This window comes from Canis lupus, chromosome 10 (assembly GCF_011100685.1).
Source record: "Canis lupus familiaris isolate Mischka breed German Shepherd chromosome 10, alternate assembly UU_Cfam_GSD_1.0, whole genome shotgun sequence".
Taxonomy (NCBI): Eukaryota; Metazoa; Chordata; class Mammalia; order Carnivora; family Canidae; genus Canis; species Canis lupus.
Window position 1 is genome coordinate 28,827,044 of NC_049231.1, and position 21,245 is coordinate 28,848,288.

Sequence of the window (21,245 nt, forward strand, 5' to 3'; positions counted from 1 at the left end):
GCTCAATAATAAAAGACAACTTTTTAATGTAAATCTCCAATGCAACTGCATGAAAAATACATAAGAAATTCAAGATGGAATTCTAATACAGTGGAACTTCAATACAAATTCAATAGGAGAATAACCCAACAAAAATAACTGCATTTAAAGAGTTCTTAGTATGTGTCAGGCTCATCTCTGAGCATTTGACCAAATTAACTCCTTCACGGCAATCTATGAGGCACATACTTTTCTTATTTCCATAGCAGAGATGGGGAAACCAAGGTAACAAGAATTTAAATGATTTAAGGATATTGTTATTCAAGAGATAGCAGATTTGGAGTCTTTGGGTAGATGACTATTTTTCTGAGCCCTGGGTTAGGATGATGGGACATGAAAATTCTACTAGCCACTAGGTAGTGGTGAGGAATAAATGGGGGGATGAACATAAGCACATTTTCTTATTTTTAAATGCAGTATGCCAGTAAAGTCTTTTTTTTTTTTTTAAACTGATTTCTACTGTGGCATTCTTTCTTTTTTTTTTTTTTTAAGATTTTACTTATTTATTCATAAGAGACACAGAGTGAGAGAGGCAGAGGCACAGGCAGAGGGAGAAGCAGGCTCCCTGCAGGGAGTCTGACGTGGGACTCGATCCCAGGACCCCGGGATCACACCCTGGGCTGAAGGCAGACGCTCAACCACGGAGCCACCCAGGTGTCCCCTGTGACATTATTTCTTCAGAAAGTAGAAGGCTAAATAAGAATAAGCAAAAGATTTATTCATATAATCCACAAGTATTTATTGAGTACCTACTAAGTGCCAGGAACTGTTTTAAACACTGGAGCTATTTTTTATATTCCCTAAATGAATGAGAAACATATAGTAAAAGGGAATAAAGGAGAAAGGAAGAAAAAAAAAAAGAGTGGGAAATATCAGAAAGGGAGACAGAACATGAGAGACTCCTAACTCTGGGAAAAGAACAAGGGGTGGTGGAAAGGGAGGTGGGTGGGAGGTGGGGGTGACTGGGTGACAGGCACTGAGGGGGGCACTGGGTATTATGCTATATATTGGCAAATTGAACTCCAATAAAATAAATAAAATAAAATAAAATAAAATAAAATAAAATAAAATAAAATAAAATAAACACTGGAGCTTTTACAAAATGAACAAAGTAAAGCCCTGCCCTCATGGATCTTCCATTCTAATGAGGGAGACAAAGAGTAAACATGTAAACAATCAAAATGCAATCAGATATCAGCTAGTGATTAAATAAGAAGCAAAGTAAATCCAGCTAAGGGAGTAGAGGATGACTTTTTTGCTCAGAGACCAGGATGGAGCAAGAGAGGCCACCAAGTGGACACAGGGCAAGGGCGTGGCAGGCAGGGAGTCCCAAGAGCAGAAGCCCTGAGGGGGAAGCCTGCTCTGTGTGGTTAAGGACAAACTGGCTGGAGTTTGGCTGGAGCCAAAGTGTGGTTGGAGCCGAGTAAATAGGGCAGAGAAGCAGCAGAGGGGCAGCTGTCAATCCCCACTAAACCAGCTGGGGCTCTGTGGGCATGGCACTGGCGAGATACACAAAATGTATACAGTGGGCAGCAATCCATGCAGTTTGCTGACCAGGTCTTCTCTGTGAGACCCCAAGCTAATAGCTGCCAATCTTGTGCACACACTTTCCCTCTTCAACAGTCAGATGGGGACTTCCATGCTGTAGTGGGCATATGGCTGTGAGTGCACCGTTCCGTTCATTCATTCCCCAGACACTCACTGAGCACCTGGCGTTCAAGCCAACACCCTTGCTGGGCGGCAGGGATACACCGTGAATAAAACATCTACAGTCCCTGCTCCGACGATGGGCATCCCCTAGTGAGGGAGAGAGGAAGCAAACTGAGTCATGGTGCCTGGTGACAAAGGCCCTTGCCACCCGTCTGGCACCGCTCAGGACATTAGAGAAGGCACAAGGAAAGCTGGAGAAGGAGAACCAGGTTGTGCCTCCAGGCTCTGAAGCTCCCTCCCCTCCTGTGCAGTAGGTCGGGCCCATATGTCAGTGCTGCCAATTCCACAGCACAGCTGGTGACGGGCAAATGGATCCCTGCAAACCACAGAAATCCCCAAACCTCACTGAGTCAATAGTTGCAATCTCTTCCCTCTGAAGCTTTCACTAGCTACTCTAGCCCAGCAAAACTGACTGTGGCACCACAGTCCCCGCTACCTGTTGCTCCCTACTCTGTCCACTCTCTGCTAAGGGTGAGATGGTGTGCGTGCTTGTCTGGAGACACAGAAGGCGGACTGGCTACCTTTTGCCTATGGACGTGATGGTAAACACAGCAGCTCTTTAAGAGGCAGCACTCTTGTGAGGGTAGGGGGTGGGGTGGATGGGCAAGGACACAGGCCAACGTGCCACCTCAGTGTGATGTGGCTTCTACAGAATGGGCCAGCCTGGAGGGCTGAGCTGGGTGAAACAGAAGAGGGGCCGGTCGCTCTTTGGGGTCATGAGGGAAAGAGTCTTATGTGTCAACGGAGAGCTGGAGTATGAATAGGAGGCATCCAGGGGGTGGGCGGGGAGGCAGGAGAGGTAGGGAAGTAGGGAAGGGAGTCCAGGCAAAAGTCCAGTGAGAAAGCCTGAGATAGGAGTGTGCGCAGTAGAGGGTGGGAGTCATGGCAGCTCACGATGGCCGACGAGTAGATTTTTTTAAAGATTTTATTTATTCATTCATGAGAGACATCCAGAGAGAGAGAGAGAGAGAGAGAGGCAGAGACACAGGCAGAGGGAGAAGCAGGCTCCATGCAGGGAGCTCAATGCTGGACGCGATCCCGGGACCCCGGGATCACACCCTGAGCTGAGGGCAGACGCTCAACCACTGAGCCACCAAGGCATCCCTGGAGAGCAGATTCTGAAGAGCAATGAGCCAAGCAGCAGCAAATTGCAGTGGATCCCACCAGCCTGGCTAAGGAGTCCGCATCCTATCCTGGAGGAACAGGGTGGCAGACAGGGTCCTTGGGAAAAGAAGAGGAAGCCCAGACCTTGCCTTTTGCAAATCACATTGGCTACAGAATGGAAAGTAGATTGGAAGTGGGCAAGAGGGAGGCAGGGAAGTCAGCTGGGGCTTGGAGGTGTTCTAATAATGCAGGGAAAGTCAGCAGTGGGCTGGACTGAGGCGTGGGTGATTCGGGACCTGTTAAGGAACTGGCAATTAGACCAGAGTGGGGATGGAGAGGTCAGAATCAAGGACGACTCCCAGATCTGCAGCTTGGGAAACCAGCTGGATGAAGGCTGGTGTGTGGAGGGGGAGCCTCTGGGAAGAGGGTCTGCAGGGAAAGCAGACAGTAAGTTCATGTAACTGTGGGATATTTGTGGGGGGACACCAGTGCACGAGTCGGGGCTGAGAGACAGGTCTGGGGTAGAGATAAAGATTCTCGGGTCCTCACTGCACAGAGGAAAACTGAAGTCACAACATGAGGAACTTTCATAGAGTGAACCGTGAAGAGGCCAAGGGCAGAGTCCCAAGAACATCAAATTTACTAGATAATCAGAGGAAGAGAGTCTGAAAATGAACAGGAAAAAAAAAAAAAAAAAAACCAGCAACAGGGCTGTCCCAGGCGCCCAGGGAAAAAGGCATGTCGGGAGGCCAGAGTGCTAGGCTGGGTCAAATGATGCCAACAGGGCACAGCAGAGGCATGAAGATGTGTAAAAAGCCTCCCATGCTAGCGCGCAAAGGAAAAAAAAGTGTTGGAAATGTTTGTACCCTACTTTTTCATGACCCTCTGCTCTCCATGAAAGTACAGGTAGAAAATCCAAGATTCATTTCGTGCAGTGTTTCCCAAAGGATGATCTGAGGAATCCAGCCCCGGGAGATGAAAGCCGCACATGCGTACATGTGCACACACAGTCTGTAGCGATCGCACGTTTAGAAGGGTCGCGCTCTATATTCTCACATCAGGGTTTGACGATGCAATTAGCACAGCGAAGCCTCTGAAAAAGCCCAGTGGTAAAGAAACCTGTTTAACCTCCTTTCATCCAGCATTTCCCAAACTTATCTGGCAATGGAATCCCATTTGGCGTATCCCCCACTAGCATCTCTTGGGCTGACATCAGCAAAACGAGCTTTGGAAAAAGCAGTGTTAATGGAAAAAGGCATGTCTGATGAAATTTCTGCAGCTGGTAAATCACTGGTGAAAAGCATCCTCTCCCAAGCTTGTGGGGGGTATAATAGTCCCCCATTCATTCACTGATTTAAAATGCACTGGGTGCCTACTAGGTGGTGGCATAGCCTGGAGGGTGGCAAACGTGGCACATTTGGGGAGACAGAAATTGAGGAGGGACAAGGAGGGCGTTCTTTGGACATGCATGTTCCCGGTAGAGGATACGGCCAGCCAAATAACCAGGCGGATGACCGCCAGTGTCGCAGGATGAGGGAAGAAATGCCTCCATGAGGCGGCCTTCACTCCTCCAAGAAGTTGTGAGGTTTGGGGAACTAAAAACAGCATGGAAAATATTGTGAAAAAGGCCAGGAAGTATACTGATAATGACTAGTCTCTCAGTGGTTGCACCTGCTACCATTTATTAAGCACCTACCATGTGCTGGGCATGCTACATAATAAGGACATAATCATGGCTAACATTTATTGAATCCCTACTCTGTGCCAGATATTCTCCTAAGTCTATCGGCTTTTTTATCCTTCCAACAACCCAGTAGATATTTATTATCTCATTTACTAGATAAAGCAAGAGAGACAATCAGAGGTGACACTTCTCGCCCAAGGCCACGGCTAGCAGTGTCAGAGCAGAGATTTGAACCTAGACAGTCTGCTCCAGATATTTTACTCTCTCAATTCTGCATTCTATACCCTTTTAAAACATCCCACTGATACTTGAACTTAGATTGCCGGAGTCTGAATCTAAAGTGCCAACCGTTATACCCCGGAGCCACCCACATTGTTTATGTTCCTTCATCTTCCCAATATTTTGACGTACGTGTTATAAACTCCATTTACAGAGGAGGCTCGGAGTATTAACGCAGCTCATGGCAGGCAGCGCAGAGGCCCTTGAATTCAGGAGGGTCTGACTCCAAAGCTCACACTCCTAGGCCTATAATGTCTTGCTGTCCAGACTGCGGTCATTTTTACAGGCTGGAATTGAGGTGATAGTCAGCATATTTCACCTCTGCAGAGGCCTGGTGGCCTGACAGGCAGCATGGACACCGCCTGTAGTAGGACAGCATACCAGAGACTCGCGTGGCACAGGCTCCCACCCTTTATTTGCTGGGATGGGGTTAGGGGTACGGTCTTCAAAGAGGGGCCAGCATGGCCAGGGCAGAGGGAGAAAGGGAGCTGGGGTTGCTTGGAGAGCAATCATTTTCCTGACCAGTATTTGACAGCCAGTGTGGCTATATCAGTACATACCTACGGCCTGTGAGCCCTGCCTGGGACCAAAAACGTAATTGTTTACCAGTTTCCAGCAGCTTTGACCTTCAGTGCCCCAGGAATCAGGGCCAGGTAGGCTCCAAGACAGTTTTCCCATGCAAGTTTGGCCTCCTCTGAGGAGTCCTGCCCTGACCCAGGGTCCCAGCCCCAAGCCTGAGGTAGGTCAAGTTCAGGGCCCTCTCTATAGTCACATGCTCTAGCCCCAATCCTGCAATTGCACAGATTGGCCAGGACCCTGCGGCATCTCTCACACAGATGCCAAAAGCAGTGCCTCAGAACTGGGACCTGCAGCCCGCAGGCCTCGAGGCTGGGAGGTGCCATCCCACCTAGCCCACACAGCCCCTCGAGGTGCCCCAGATCCACACATGCCAGTCCCTGAAGCAGCTCCTGTCTAAAGGCCCACAAAGCCCTCCGTGTGCTGTGGATCTAATTAAGTTCTGACATCATCTCAAATTGAATCCTTCTATTAAACATTTATCTTCAGATTCCAGAGTGTCACAACACCACATTGTTTTAAGTGACAGAAATGCAAACAGCGTGCGCCTTCCCCACAGCAGCCAAAGTCCTGCTCTTAGCAGCCAACCAGAGACAGGCCAGGTCTTTCCAGAGCATGCTCTTCCTCCACTTGGTGGGGAAGCCTCGGTGAGCCCCCCGCCCCAAGCTTGCCCCGGGCTCTTGGACACACTGCCTTCCTCCCATCTCCCCAGGCCTCATGGAGCTGTCTGGATCAGCTGCAACTACTCTGGGCTGCCCCGCTCTGAGCACAGGCTGGCTCTGGGGGGGGGCCAGGGCTCACGGGGCCACACCCTGCCCAGCACCCCACCCCCACGCCCAGATGCTGAAGGTTCAGAGCAGATTCTAGTGTTTCCATCCCTGCCTGCTTCCCTAGCAGAGTGCCAGGCACAAAAAAGGCTGCCGATGTGTTTCAATCGATGAATGGCTCAATAATTAAAGACCAGGTCTTGTCCTCAGCGTTATAGTTTTGAGAACTCTCTTTGCACTTTTCCCAAAGGCGATCAAGTTCTAGGGGACTCCTGGGAGACCCACCTTTTCCTTCCTACAAATGCCCCCTGAGCAGAATTCTCTCTCCTGGTGGCAAACAGTTCAGAAGAATCAGAAGCTCCCGCTTGGGTGACCGATCCAGGTCTCCTTAAACACCTTGCAGTGCTAAGACTCAACTTCTGATCATTTTTTTTTTCTGGACATGATAGGACCCACCACTCCTCTGACAGCAATGTTAACAGGTCACGTGTATTTGCAGCTCACAACATGCACTGTTCTAAGAGCTTTACCTGTGCATTAAACTTATTTAACCCACACAACAAATTCTGGAATAGGTCATGTTTATTATTCCATTTTACAGAAAGGAAACCGAGGCCCAAAGTGGTTAAACGACTTGCCCGAGGCTACACACCAAGGCCTTCTGACAGCATCCTTCCTGAGTTTCTATGAAACTCAGGTAATATTTATCCAGTAACTAGTACCTATCAAGCTTTGCGAGCCTCCAGTTCCTCATCTGTAGAATGGGCTCATTAATAGAACCTAGTCAACCGGTTGATATGATCATTGAATCAGGTGAGACGTGAAGTATTGGCACAGAGAGGTTTTTCAGTGAATAGGAGAGTCTCCCACACCCACTGGGAGAATGAAAGGGTGTAGTTCAGTTCCTCTCCTTGATGCATGCAGAACACTATTAGGAAAATAACACATAAACTCGTGAAATTCAAAATAACAAGACAGGCCAGCGGTACAAGAGCTGTCATGAGGCAGCCTGTGGTTGACGGCTGGATGAGTGGTCAGTGTTGGACGTAAAAGCAGATTTGGAAGGAAAGAGGCAGCTCTGAGATGTACCAGCAGGGAAGGCTCCTTCAATCCTAGCTTCCAGGGTGTAGAAGACCCCACTCAGAATCATCTACTCCAGCTTCCAGCTATTAAAGAAATGCCCTCTTCAACATCTCTAAGAGGCAGCTGACCACCTTCGGCTCGAATGCCTCCAGGGACAGGTAGCTCACTACCTTGGGAGGTGGTTCTGAAAACCACCACACTGGCCCAGTACTGACCTGTTATCTCCTGCCCTACACAGGACCAGGCAAGGTGGAGGTGCAAAACTAAAGGAGGTGCTTGCTACACCCTCCCACAGCCCCAAAAGTGAGCACCTCTTAGATTCAGACCCTAGATTCAGGCCTGGGGCGCCTACCTGTCCATGGTGGCTCCTACCTGTCCCTCTGCAGTAAAGCTGGTATTGTTTTAGGTGAAGAAAGAGCTTGATTCTCCTGGGAGGGAAGGTATAAGCAAAGGTTAGCAATGGGACAAGGGCAAATGCTTTCCTGAGACAGGGATAGCTGGGAGAGGAGAGTCAGAGCAGATAAGGTAAAAAGCTTTGGGTCCCACTGAACATAGCTGGGAATGTCTGGTTCACCAGATGTCACCCTTTGTGCAACAGGCTCTCAGGGTCTTTCAGATTTCCAAGTGGGGGAGTATGTTTGGCTTGGGAACAAGAGTTTGCTTGGGTGGGCATCCCCAGATCCCATGGATCCTCATCGCATAAAACGTTTCAGTCCTCATGGGTCAGTGGTTTAGATGGCATTTGACCACTTTGGCCTGGATCTCTGCCATGAAATTGAAATGTGCCGAAGCAATGAAAATGAACCAAAGGGGGTTTGGGGAAAACAGTTGTCAGAGCACCCAAAAGCATAAGATACCTAGGAATAAACCTCACCAAAGATGTAAAGGATCTATACCCTCAAAACTATAGAACACTTCTGAAAGAAATTGAGGAAGACACAAAGAGATGGAAAAATATTCCATGCTCATGGATTGGCAGAATTAATATTGTGAAAATGTCAATGTTACCCAGGGCAATATACACGTTTAATGCAATCCCTATCAAAATACCATGGACTTTCTTCAGAGAGTTAGAACAAATTATTTTAAGATTTGTGTGGAATCAGAAAAGACCCCGAATAGCCAGGGGAATTTTAAAAAAGAAAACCATAGCTGGGGGCATCACAATGCCAGATTTCAGGTTGTACTACAAAGCTGTGGTCATCAAGACAGTGTGGTACTGGCACAAAAACAGACACATAGATCAGTGGAACAGAATAGAGAATCCAGAAGTGGACCCTGAACTTTATGGGCAACTAATATTCGATAAAGGAGGAAAGACTATCCATTGGAAGAAAGACAGTCTCTTCAATAAATGGTGCTGGGAAAATTGGACATCCACATGCAGAAGAATGAAACTAGATCACTCTCTTTCACCATACACAAAGATAAACTCAAAATGGATGAAAGATCTAAATGTGAGACAAGATTCCATCAAAATCCTAGAGAAGAACACAGGCAACACCCTTTTTGAACTCGGCCATAGTAACTTCTTGCAAGATACATCCACGAAGGCAAAAGAAACAAAAGCAAAAATGAACTATTGGGACTTCATCAAGATAAGAAGCTTTTGCACAGCAAAGGATACAGTCAACAAAACTCAAAGACAACCTACAGAATGGGAGAAGATATTTGCAAATGACATATCAGATAAAGGGCTAGTTTCCAAGATCTATAAAGAACTTATTAAACTCAACACCAAAGAAACAAACAATCCAATCATGAAATGGGCAAAAGACATGAACAGAAATCTCACAGAGGAAGACATAGACATGGCCAACATGCATATGAGAAAATGCTCTGCATCACTTGCCATCAGGGAAATACAAATCAAAACTACAATGAGATACCACCTCACACCAGTGAGAATGGGGAAAATTAACAAGGCAGGAAACAACAAATGTTGGAGAGGATGCGGAGAAAAGGGAACCCTCTTACACTGTTGGTGGGAATGTGAACTGGTGCAGCCACTCTGGAAAACTGTGTGGAGGTTCCTCAAAGAGTTAAAAATAGACCTGCCCTACGACCCAGCAATTGCACTGTTGGGGATTTACCCCAAAGATACAAATGCAATGAAACGCCGGGACACCTGCACCCCGATGTTTCTAGCAGCAATGGCCACGATAGCCAAACTGTGGAAGGAGCCTCGGTGTCCAACGAAAGATGAATGGATAAAGAAGATGCGGTTTATGTATACAATGGAATATTACTCAGCTATTAGAAATGACAAATACCCACCATTTGCTTCAACGTGGATGGAACTGGAGGGTATTATGCTGAGTGAAGTAAGTCAGTCGGAGAAGGACAAACATTATATGTTCTCATTCATTTGGGGAATATAAATAATAGTGAAAGGGAAAATAAGGGAAGGGAGAAGAAATGTGTGGGAAATATCAGAAAGGGAGACAGAACGTAAAGACTGCTAACTCTGGGAAACGAACTAGGGGCGGTAGAAGGGGAGGAGGGCGGGGGGTGGGAGTGAATGGGTGACGGGCACTGGGTGTTATTCTGTATGTTAGTAAATTGAACACCAATAAAAAAAAATGAAAGTAAAAAAAAAAAAAAAACAGTTGTCAGAAAATTAAGGTGGATTATGCAAAGCAGGAAAGGACTCTGGCATTTTCTCACTCCATGGAGGAATCTGAGCAACATATTGGAGATCTTCATGAAATGCTATCTAAATGTCCATGGGGTCCAGGCAGCTGGGCCCCATGATCTTTGTGCAAGGGGTAGCAGAAAAAGACACTGTCCCTAAAAATCCCTTTTAGGGATTTTTATTTCTCTAGTATTAATTATGTGGTAGGCATGGTGTCCGGCACTTTTGGAAATTATCTTGTTCATGTTTACAACCTCACCCCATGTTTCACAGGAAAAACTTTGGTTGGGGGAAGTGGTTTGCCCAAGGTCACACAACTAGTGACCTTCAGAGTAGCAATTTGTCCAGCAAGTAGGAGTGTCTGTAAGGAGGGAGAGACATGTGTCAAGCCCAGTCTTGTTCACTAAGGGATGGCCGTGCTGATCATCTGCACAGGGTTTGCAATTTATCAAGTGGGCTGATTAGTTCTCCCTTCATCTGTTCCCTTACACCATCAGGGAAGCAGGACCGGGCCATGTCCCCATTTGACAGGACACACAAATCTCTGCCGGCTATACATCCATCCATTCTCTCCATCCCCACTGCCCCTGCCCTCCCGGGGCTGCCTCCATCTCTCCCCTGGACACCTGCCACAGTGATCCAGGCAACAGGCCCTGGTGACTCCCTTAGGGCTGGTGGCTTCCCGTCTTGACCCTCCTGCCCGTTCCCCACTTGGCCACCGGTACCAACATCCTAATGCACAAGTCTGGTCACATTAACCCCCTGCCTGAAACCCTCTGGTGGCTCCCCATTGTTCCTAAACCCATACTTTGAATGGCTTATCAGACCCTGAATAATCTGACTGCAGCCACTATCTCTCCCAACTGGTTGCGCACACACACACACACACACACACACACACACACACACGATTATATCCAGCAGAACCATCTGTCCTTCAGGATCCTGTCCTTTGTCTCTGATTATTAACCCTTCCTCCTCCCTCTAGCATCTGCCTGCTTTGCCTTTCATCTGCCAATTTCGACTTACCCTTCATGGCTCATCTGAGATGGGGCTTCTTCCAGGAAGCCCTCCTGACAACCCACCATCACCCAGCCTGAGCCACGCACCCTTCTGCCCATGCTCCAGTGCCCCATGCTCTGCTGTAGCAATATCACACAGGGATCATCTCGAAACCCACTGCCCGGAGTCAAATCTTAGCTCCTTCACTCACACTGGCAGTGAGTCCTCAGATGCATTCCTTCACCTCTGCGCCACCATTCCCATACCTTTAAATTGGAGAATGAAAGGGTTTTTTGAGGATTGAATCAATGTAAAGCACTGAGCTGGATCATGGGAGCTTCTCCAAGGGGCCAGCCATCACCACCCCCAAGTCATACAAGTTAGTGCTGGTGCCTCCTGGACTCAGCCCCTGGGAACAGGAAATCCTGCTGTATCAATCTCCTCTCTGTCGTGGTACCCAGCCCATAGATCACAGGCACTCAGTAAAAGTTGAGGACCAGCCAAAATACTGAATGAGTCAAAAAATGTACAACTTGCCCAAGCTCACATGGCTAACAAATGACAGAAAGGGGGCTCAAACATGAATGCTCTAAGTGGCAAGCCTACCTTTCCACTACACCACAAGTCCTCTCAAGATGAACATAGAGCTGTTGACACATGACAGTATTTATTCAATATCCACCTGTTCCTAGGACTCCAGGGTTGACAGAGTCATTTGAACAATCTTGTTTCCTAGGATCCATGCGTATCAGGTTCCCACACTTCCGGGCATGCCTCCACCAGGGACCTCTCTTGACATTTTGGGAGTGTAATCACCACTCTCTTCGACTAGTCTCTGAGTTCTTGCGAGCAGGGACTGTTGTGTGATCCAACTGCGCCCCCCAGCATGGAGCCCAGCAAAGGCAATAGCACCTACCACTCACTTACCTAGCATTTACCAAGTACCAGGAGCTGCACTAAGCCCTCTCAATACAGTGCTTTAGGCAATTCTCATGATGCTATCGGACAGGCCCCACAGCCTCCCCATTTTACAGATGAGAAGACAGAGGTTCAGAGAAGTCCAGTGGAATAACTAGGATACAGACTCAAACCACCTTGAGATTCTGAGGCTGACCACTGACCTTCACTGCCTCCCTACTAGTAGAAAATGAACTCATCAAACTATATTTTGGGAAGATTCCTTATGGCTTATGACAACACCCAAGCCTAAAGGTCTACTCCACAGAGTACGTTTTAGGTCGATTTGTTACCTGTGAGAGGGTCCTGAGCCTGATGTGGAGCAGGCTTTCCATCACATTGTGGAGTAAAGTGTGCCAGAGGTTCTCCTGTCTCCAGGGCCTGTGTCAACACTTGGGGGGAGGGGGGAGGGCACAAAATTGGGATGAGGGCGCTGGAAGTTCAGGACCCAGATCTTCCCACGTCCTCAGTCTTAGTGAAGTCAGACAGCATGGGGCCCGCATCACCACCACCTCCAGCTCTGACCCCGCTGACCCAGTCTCTAAGCTCGAGGCCTCCTGGTCTTCACCAGGGTCTGTCACATTCTTCCTGCCTGAGGTTTGCCCAAGGCGGACTACCTGGCAATGCCCTGCCTTTCCTCCACCACCACGGCTGGGCCCATCAGTAGCGAAGTTCATCCGGAACAAGGACAGGGTGAGGGACATTGAGACCCCTCCTCATTCATTCGTTCGTTCATCCAATCGTCTCTAGATACTCAGGGCACACTTGCTATATGCAAGCACCGAGGGTTCAATAAGCTGCCTTCTAAAACTGACTAGTAACAAATCCATATGAAAGACTATTTTAACATGTACAATTATGTTCATTAGCAGTAGGCTTGGCTCCCAGGGCTTTTATTTTTTAACTAAAAAATACAAAGGATGATTTACTTCTCCCTCATCACTCAGCTCTGGAGGGGAGATGTCCAGGATGCTGCGGGAGCAGTGCAGGTCCTTGGGAGCCCTCTGTGTGGGCAAAACATGGCCAGAGGTAGAAAACATGGCGCTAGGGAACTGGGCCACTGCCCGGTGTAGAGAATCACTATAAAATGAGCCCCTGTGCCCTCGGCACCAGGTTAAGAGCTAGAGCACCCAGGGCATTGAAGCCATCCTGGGCCCTCCCTGCTGCCACCCACAGCCCCCACATCAGGTCCACACCCTCTTGAATTCAGGGTCCCTCGTTGCCTAGCCTGGCTTTACCATTTCACCACAAATGTGTATTTCTAAGTGATCTACAGCTTAGTTGTACAAGTTTTTACCTTCGTGAAAATGCAATCATACCATATACATGTGTGTGTGTGTCTATATATATATTGCAACTTGATTTTGTGTTCCATGTTATGTGAGTGGGAATCACGGTGTTGACGTGAATAGCTGTGATCCACTCATGTTCATTGCTGTATAATATTCCATCTGATTAATGTAGCTCAAGGTGCCATCCTTCTTCCAACAGTAGAAATGTGGGTTGCTGCGGGAGTTTTGCTGTTATAGGCAGGGCTGTTAGGAACAGATTCTCATATATCTCTCCCCGTGCCTACATGCTAGGGTTTCTCCAAGGCAAATTTCTAAGAGAAATTGCTGGGTTGTGAGATATACCCGTATTTTCATATTGCCAAATAGGCTTTTAAGAAGACAGGTGCAGAAGATGCCAGTGCTCCCAGAGGTTTAATAGTTGGGATAGTGTTCATCCATTTAGGAGGATGGAAATGTATAGAACACTCCCTGCCCACCCACATGTGTGTGTACACATAAAACACGCACACACAAACTCATTTATTTGTCCATTTGTTCAATAAACATTTGTCATGCAGCCTTTATCGTTAATTCTAAGACACACCATCCATATAATAATGATTCTTCAGGAAGAAAAGAAACAGAGTGCAGTAAATGAACCCATCAATTATAAGACACATTCCAATTTCAGAAACACTGGAATGTGTACATGAGCATCTTAGAATCAAGGGAAATACAGTATATTTGGGGAGTTCTCGAGAAGAAATTTTGCCCTTAGGAGCTTACAGACTTGCAGCTACTAGTTCCCAATGATACCAGAACACAGACTATGATCAAAGCAGATACAGAGTGTTTAAAAGCCTCACTACCCAACCCCAAGTGTGGTCCACAAGGGATGTTGTGACATTAGTATCACCCAGAAGCTTGTGAGCAATGGAGTCTCAGGCCCCATCCCAAAACCAGAGTTAGAATCTGGCTTAACATGAACCCCAAGTGATTCCCATACCGACTAAAGTCTAAGAAGCAGGCGGAGGCACATAGGGAAGGGAAAGAGTCTCTCCAGTAGAGGACCAATTAAGAAAGGCTTCCTGAAAGAGGCATCATTTGAAGAGGAAAAACTATATTCCATGAGTGCCTGCTCTGGGTTAGGAAGCTTCACTTCTGCTATTTCATTAAGATTTTGGAATCACCCCCACGGGGCAGGGATTACTATCTATTTTACAGCTAAGGAACCAGAGGCACAGAGAGGTCACATAATTAGCTCCAGGCCACACAGCTAATAGTAGCAGAACCAGGCTTAGAAGGCAGAGCTTTCGGAGTCTGGAGTCCAGCCTCTTCTTCTGCATCACCTGGAAAGAACTTAACTTACAAAGTAGCTGTAGAGACCAGAAGCAGCACAGGATACAATACTCCCTGCTGTGCTTAGGACCTCTGGGAGGTAAGCACTTAGACCAAACAGAAAGGGCAGAGTCGAGGAAGGAAGGCAGGCAGCCAGACACCTTACCGCATTCTCACCCTGCCCCGGTGCCTGGTAGGGACCTAGCACATAGTGGGTGTTCCAAACAGTCCAATGAATGCATGAACACAGGGGCCAACTCACAGACCCCACCCAGGACGCTTCACACCCTCCAGCACCAGCTGCTGCCCACACTGTGCCTGGCGGGGGGGTGCTGGGGTTCCAGCCAGGGAGGAGCCCGGCACTGCCCACCCGCCCCGAGGTCTCCTGAATCCCCACGGGCAGGGAGGGCCCTGCCAGCAAAGCAAACAGCCAGGAGCAGAAAAGGTTTAAAACACAGAGAAAGCAGCTCCCACCAAACCCTTCATTTGCTTCACTTAAAAAATTACTTAGCCAGCCTCCTGCCGCTGCCTCGCCCCCTCCCTCCGTGCACCAGCCCAGCTCCGCGCTGCTCCTTCAGCTTCTCATGAATATGTGGGAAATAAAACAGCGTCTGTTCAGCCCCTAATGACCAGGTTTATGAAGAGCTTATTGTATCTCAAAGAAATGAGACAGCAGTTGGTGTTGTGAGATATTAATGTGCTTTTTACAAAGCTGATGAAACCTTCTTTAAACTACTTAATACCTGCAAGCTGAAATTTTCAGTCTGAGGGCAAATTCCTAGAGGCAGAGCTGCGGCAGCCTGAGGCACAGCCCTCAGCCTTTCTGTCTTTCTGTCTCTGCTTGCCCTGCAGTCATTGTGAGATCTGCGGGGCACTGCTGCCCGTTGGGGGGGGGGGGGGTGTTCAGGAGAGATTTCACGATTGTTGGGCCCCTTGGCCAAATAATCCTTTATAGATCATGGTAGGAGAGTCCCCCCTACATCCTCATCCTCTAAAAGCTCAAAGCTAAAAGCTCAAAGCCTTTGGGGGAGGTTGAGTGGCTGGTAAGATGGTTCAGTCTGGGCCACAAGCCCCTGGGGACCTGCCTGGCCTGTGCCTCCTCTCCAGCATTTGTCCCCCTCACCCAGCGAGCCTCTACAGGGGCCCCATCTTCTTATATCTCCAATCCCACTAGGAGATTGTATCCGCACCCGCTGACCCCTCAAACAGGTTGCCCTTCATGCAGCGGTGCACCTGTAAATGTTTAACAACTGACTCTGGGCAGGGAAAGGGGACCTCGATTTGTAGTGTGTGCCAATTCCTGTGGTGCAAATCCTCCCACTGTGGCTGGTTTCCAGCTGCTCATGTGAGTTAGGAAGAGACGCTACTAAGCAGCCCCCGGGAGCTGGTGCAAGCCTGCTCCAGCACACCTCTGCCTTCAGGCTTCCGTGTACCCCCAACTCTGCTTTGGGGAACCTTCCTGACCCCCTGAGATAGTTTGTCCCCTCTTGTCTTGTCTTCCCTGCCTTTTCTTCTGCTGATCCCTTTCCTAGAAATCTCTTCTCACCCCTATCACTTCCACATCATGCCCTGAGACACACACATGCACACACAGGCACACACACACTCACTCACACACCTGGACGTGCACCCCTCCTGTGTGCTCCCAGACAGACACCCTCTGCTTTGACACAGCATATATCCCAATACACCACGGCATCTATCGTCCACCTCCCACCACACACTACAAGTTCCTTAGGGACAGAAGGCAGATTTTTTCTTGTGTCCTCAGCAGTTTGCTCAGACAGTGGCCTCTAGTCAGTGCCACACAAATGTTAGCCGAACAACTCTGCTCCCAGAAGGCCTTGTACATTTCTCTAATAGAATATGTAAGACATTACATTCTAGTAAATTCTGTGCAGTCTTTCCCCCCAGACTGTGAGCCCCCAAACAACAGGGATCGGGTTAGATTTCCCTCCACCACCCCAGTGCCAGGCACTGGGGCGGCTCTTAGTCCCTACCTTGGGGAGAACCCCTGCCTAAGGATGAAGCCAACTGAGAGGAAAACCAGAGATGGAGAGAGATGCCAGAAGGTAGCTCTCCATCCTGGGCCACCCAGGAGGTGGGGAAGGATGCTCCTGCTTTTTGAGCACCTAGATCCATCTGTGCCTGAAGCCTTACATCCTCTGGGTTTGATGACCACCAACCAGAAAGAAATACAGCAGAACTCCATCCAGGCTGGCATCAGGAAAGCAAGATTACACCCTCTTCTTTGACTGTTGTGATGTCCCACAGGTGTTCTACCCAATTTAAACTTCAGCAAAGGTGACTGAGTACCGCTGGTACCAACTCTCCTTCATGAACCTCGGCACCACTTTATTAGGACTGAGTCCATGGCCACAGAGCTCCAAGGGCTCCTGGAGACCCCTTACACCTCCAGCCCACCCTCACCGCCTCACCGCCACCATCAGCCTCACTGGGACGGATCCCATCATGGCTTGGGTCCCCCCACTACCAGTCATGTGTCCCTCGGGGCTCTGTTCACCTCCCAATCTGACGCAATCTCCAACTCTCCCAGCTTTCCAAATCCTTGCCCTGGGCTTGCCTGCATTTTCTCTGGATGTCAGCAAACTCCCCATATTCCTAAGCTCTTTTCAGCTCACTTTGATAGAAACTGTGCTGTCCCTTGAGGACACCACCCCCTTGCGATCCTTCACAGGGGATGTTGTATGGCCCACAACCCCTAGGTGCTAAGACGCTCCCTTGCTCCTCACTGCCTCCTCCCTAAAGCCCTGCCTCTCTGAAACTCACCCAGCCTTCTCTTCCCCGACTCATTCCTCCCATTCCCAACATGGGCCTCCCCCTCATTCTTTGAGGAGTCAAGCATTGGCCTGCCTCGTTCTCCAAGGCCACCCCGCAGCCCTCGTGGATTTCACAATCAGGCAGACAGGCCTCCCCGGTACCTGGCCTGGCCCACCTTTGCTCAGCCAGCCCATACTGGTCCTGTCTCCCAGGTTGTTAAGTGCTGAAATCTTGCTCACCAATCAGCCCCATGAAGCACAGGAAGAGGTCTGGGCTGGGTAGGGGTGGCTCCTGACTGGGACAGACGGGGCAGGAGGGGCTGGAACTGAGGCTCCATCTCCTCTCCCCTCTCCCCAAGAATGGGTGGAGGGTTGAGCTCTGTGCTCCAGGCCCTGCAGTTCTCCAAGCCGTGGGCCCAGCCCAGACATCTGCCTCTGCGGGGATGGGCAAGGGCCTCAGAAGAACAGAACCTTCCTTCGGCCAGAGTGGCTGGGCCCACCACCCATGAGAGCACTACTTCTCCATAAGAGCTCCTGCACTTCTCCTCCCCACCCTCCACTCCCCAACCATCCCCAGGAGCATCCCTCCCCACCTCCTGGGTGGCCCAGGACAGAGAGCTACCTTCTGGAAGAAGTCCCCCGTGGAATGGCATGGGACAAGGCAGGAGAGAATTCTGTACTCACTGAGATGAAACAAGTCTTATTCTAACAGAGGAGCGTTGGAAGCACCAGGAACAGTTCCCTGTGTCAAATCATGGTCTAGACAGGGTCATCATTCAGCTTGAAAGAGCCTCACACCAATAGTTTCTAAAAACCAACTGAGGACTTAGGGTTTATCAGAATAATGTGATGAATCCTTTGCATATCAACCATAACTTGGTAAGGAGTTTCCAAACACGTACTTGATCGCATATGCAGAGTCAAGGTGAACGTTTGGTTTTGTCGTCTATGTTAATTGGTATGACCTTTCCGGTCGCTAGATACTTTGAATGTCATCCTTACCTCCACCCAACCTGAACCACCCAGTTCATGGTCTTGTCTTGACCTGACATGTCCAATCACCACACTCCTCAACAATCTCAATCTTTGGCACCCACTTTCTGACTCCCATGCCCCAGCCTTCCAGCTTACCCTCATCAGCCCACTCCCCTGACAGTCTTTTGACCCCTAACCGAGGCTCCCAGTGCACTGACCCCACCACCTCGCCCCCTCCCTCAGCTTAGAGTCTGACCCATCTTCATAATCACTGCCTCCACTACCCCTGCTCTTGTCCTCATCTCACAGACCCCCACTCCACAGGCAACCCTCCAGCCAGACTCAGCCACACCCTAAATGTCACTAGAGAAAACCACAGAATCTCAAAGGGATCTTCAAGGCCCAGACACACATGCTTCATGTTTCAGGCCTGGTCCATTCTCTCTCCCCTCATCTCCTGGAGAAAAATCCCACTCCTTTCCTCCATTCTCAAATCTCCAACGTGCCTCCCCTTCCTCATGCTCCAGTAATGATCCTGCTTCCCATTTCCTCAAGAAAATAGAAACAACCAGAAGTGTCACAGCTCCCACTATGTCTGTTCCTCCCCTGCACCTGCACCCATAAGTGGCATCCTCCCCTCTGCCACAGTACACACACCACCATCCACTCCATAGGAAGCCACCCTTGCACCTCTGTCCTGGACCTCATCCCCTCTCATATTGCTCCTGCATTGCTCCCTCCTCTCTCTGGTCATCACGTCTTCCCGCTCTACTAGAACATTCCCACCAGCATTGCTCATGCTTTAACATCTCCCCCCAACACAGAATGGACAGCAGGGCAGCAGACACTCCACTAGCACAGTGCAGGGAGGCAGAGGGAGGTTGAGGGAAGGAGATAACAAAGGATGTGGTGGGGGTTCAGGCAGCCAGACCAGTATGTGCAAAGGTCCTGTGGTAGGAGGGAGCATGCATGAAGAAGAGCTGAGATGACATGTGTACAGAGAGGGAGGTAGGCAGGAAATAGGGCCAGACAGAGATAAGAGTGGGTACAAAATGATGGGTGAGGAGGCCCCTATAGTCCATGCAGGGAAGCCAGGAGGGTGGCCTGGCCGTGGGTGTTGCTGCCAATGGAGAGAAACTGACAGTTTTGAGAGATACTGAGAGCATCCTGAGCGATGGAGCCTGCAGTGAGGAGGAAGAGGTGTAGGCAGTGACAAGTGGGCTCGAGCTGGCACAGGCAGCGATGGAGAGGCATTCCCTGAGCTGGTTGGTGCCTCCAGAAGACCAGGCTTGAGGGAAGGATTAGAAGTTCAGAGTTGGCTGTACTGAATGGACAGTGCCTTTGAAACCTGTGCCAGGACACATCAGGTAGGCAGGCGGATACCAGGTCTGGCTCACCCTGGAGAGTCTGGGCCGCTGGTGACTTCACACAGCCTCTCCATAGCATTTCTTGAGCCCTTCCTCTGTGCCGGGCACCGCACTAGGAGCCCATGGTCTAAGAAGGGCTGGGCACAGCTCCTGCAGAGGAGCAGCCAGACTGCAAGAGGAGCAGGCAGGGGTTTGGGCTGCCAGTGCAAAGCACGGGGCCCTTAGAGGAGAGACTAGAGGCACCACTCAGGAGCCCTGGTCTAGGATGGAGCACCGTCCTTGACTTGTGAGGAGCCTCGGGGCACATCAGTAGTGAGATCTGCACCTCACCTCCTGCACAGGCCCCTTATAAAGATCTGGGTTGGCACTGACAAAATATTTGTCAGATTGAATTGAGAGAAAATGAAAGTGCTTTGCAAAGTGCTCTACAAATACACTGATTTGTCATTTGAACAATAGGGAGGATATTTTATCCTCTTAGCAGCTGATACAAAGACATCTCGGGAGAGAAGGATGTGTGGTCCGAGGAAGGGAGAAATCCTAGAGGGAACTGAGGCCTCCGGTGAATTCTTGAGACATGGGGAGCAGCGGTGAACAAGAAGAGGGACCGCCCAGAATACTTAAAGGGGAAGCCTGCCCCAGGGGAGTGTTTTGAGTGAACCAAAGGTGCTCCATAGATGCCACAAAGCTTCAGTGACATTAACCCTAAGTCCCCAATGCACTCTGGGGAACTGATTTCTTGTAGAAGGCAGGAAAGGGGGTGAATTTGGTGCAGAGACAGCGAATGGGGGGTCAACCATCTTTTCTACAACATATAATAGCTAGAAATACCTAAAACGCCTATCTTTATGTAAGTACACCTGTGTATCCTATACAAGCAGGTGTATATGATATATACAGGTCTACGTAAGAATGCCTTAAAATTCCTAAATAATATCTATAGGACACAAGAAAACCTACTTTGCAGGAACTGAAGGTTCAGCACTCTATAGGAAAATAAATTGCTAACTCGTACTGAGGATGGTATTAATTAGGTTATATTAGCTACTGTCACAGAAAAATCCCAAATGTCAGTGGCTGAATACAGTCAGTGTCCAATTCTCCCTCACAGTGATGCCTCCAAGCACTCTTCCCGACCAGCCAGCCACCGCTCTGAGCACTTTATATGCGTCAGCACATCCAATCGCCCCAACTATGCACAAAGGGAGAGCTCTGGTCTCCACTTTTCAGACGAGGAAGCAGGCACCTCCTCCAGGCAGCCCAGCTACAGGAGCTGCCCCCTCTCCCAGCACAGGGTGGGTTATTCATGCATTCAGAGAAAGTTCTACGACACTGGCTGTAGTTGGGCTGCTGCCAGGGGTACCATGGTGTGTGCAACAGACCAAAGCTTCTGCTGTCACCAAGCAGACCTACTCGCAAGCTCTACCCTGAGCAGCGCCATCGGTCCTTAAGGAAGATCGCATTCAATAGGTCGCTCATTCACTCATCACAGTGGTTGCTGGCGGTGGGGAGAGGGGGGGCCACTGTGACATTGGGTTTTCACCTGTGCCCCTGTTCACCTTCTCAGCCATCGCCCCAGGAAAGATTTGGAGTCAACAGGCCTTCTTTTGAGCCCCGCTTCCATCATTTCCTGGCCCCCGAGTACTTATTCAGATCACGCAGCCTCCTGGAGGAGCCT

The 21,245-nt window shown here is 49.3% G+C and overlaps 1 protein-coding gene across 1 annotated transcript in view; it reads left to right on the plus strand.

The window, feature by feature from the left end:
- The window catches only part of CACNG2 (calcium voltage-gated channel auxiliary subunit gamma 2), a 111,637-nt gene that overhangs the window by 75,820 nt on the left and 14,572 nt on the right, over nucleotides 1-21,245 (plus strand). The window lies entirely within an intron of this gene.